This window comes from Gavialis gangeticus, unplaced genomic scaffold (assembly GCF_001723915.1).
Source record: "Gavialis gangeticus isolate Ggan-Ray unplaced genomic scaffold, GavGan_comp1, whole genome shotgun sequence".
NCBI lineage: Eukaryota > Metazoa > Chordata > Crocodylia > Gavialidae > Gavialis > Gavialis gangeticus.
Window position 1 is genome coordinate 9,871,471 of NW_017729015.1, and position 1,483 is coordinate 9,872,953.

The window sequence follows — 1,483 nt, forward strand, 5'->3', positions numbered from 1 at the left end:
AAAAAAAAAAAAAAAACAACCCAAAAAAACCAAAACCAAAAAACAACCCACCTCTTGTACGGCGCTTCTCCAAGGATTCAAGATAGATGCTCACTCTAGAAATACCAACAGGGAGAAATACATAGAGCAGGGTAAGAGTTAGCAATTGCTAATACTTATATTCTACCTATGTTGTCTTTTGGAAAATCAGTTTAGCTTGAGCTAACCTACAGGTCTAAACTTTACCTTCAGTCACTCACTTTTTGAATATTGTTTTCCCAGCAGAGCAGTGGATCACATGCATTGACTGAAATCAAACCCAAGTGAGCGAGATCAATCTGGGGAGAATCAAAACCAGTCTTCAGGCCTATAGAGCAAGCACAAAAGCTTTAGAAGAATTGGCTAGTTTTGTAAATGCATTAATTCTGGGAGCACTGGGAAATCAGACACTGAGACCTCATACTCCAGTGACTCCGTACTTGGACCACTAACCCTATCCTGCATTTCCTGTGAAGAAGCACAAGTTTCAGAAGAATGTGAGTCAGCGTGTGGGTTTTTTAAGCTTCCAGTAGTCTTTTTAAACAGTAAGAAACTCTTCAGCCTTAACTGTATCAGAGTTTCCTCGCTGATGCAATGTGGTATTTATCCACTCCTCCACATACTACCTCTGTATCCTCTGATACTAGTTTGTTTGTCGGTGCAAGTCATTTATCCTTGACTATGCAAGTTTGTGCTGGTGTCAGGTCATACCTTATAAAATTACCAGTAAATACACAAAACACATGTACAAGCAACAGCACTTCTTGGGGGAACACAGCACAATTTTCAGTGCACCCTCACTGCAACTGGCCTCAATGTGAGCACAGAATACACAAGGAGCCTTGCTGTCTGTGTGGTCCATGAAAGGCATGTTGCAGTAAAGGATCTCAGGGCTAAATGACACGTGCTGGGCTATCAAGTTCAGGTTCCCTGCTACTGCAGGTACCCACTCCCTACAGTCTTTTCTTATAAACTTGCTGAGCCCCTCTTTTAAATGCAGTTGGATTTCTTTCCCCTATAGGGAGGCTGTTCTAGGATCTCACTTCTGACAGTAGAAACCACATTCTAATTTCCATCTTAAATGTACTAACAGCCAACTTACACCCACTGGGTCTTGTGACAGTATTGTCCTTTAACTTAAATTGGTTCTCCTCTTTGGAATTCACCCCCACCCCCTTCTATATTTATAAGCTAAGCACAGATATTTGGGGGCATTAGAGGGAGGTGAACTCAATTCAAAATGGCTGCCCAATATCAGGTAAGTCAGGATGGGGGGGCTAGCTGGGGAGTTGGGGGTCTGGCAGGCTGGAGGGGATCGGGGGTCTGCTGAGGGCTGGGGGGAGGTGTGACAGTCACAACCTGCAGGTGACACTACATAGAACCAGGTTTATTGTAAACAGCTCTGCAATTTTTAAACCAGTTTGTGCGCATGGAACTTCTGTACAGTTACAGACGTAGACTGATC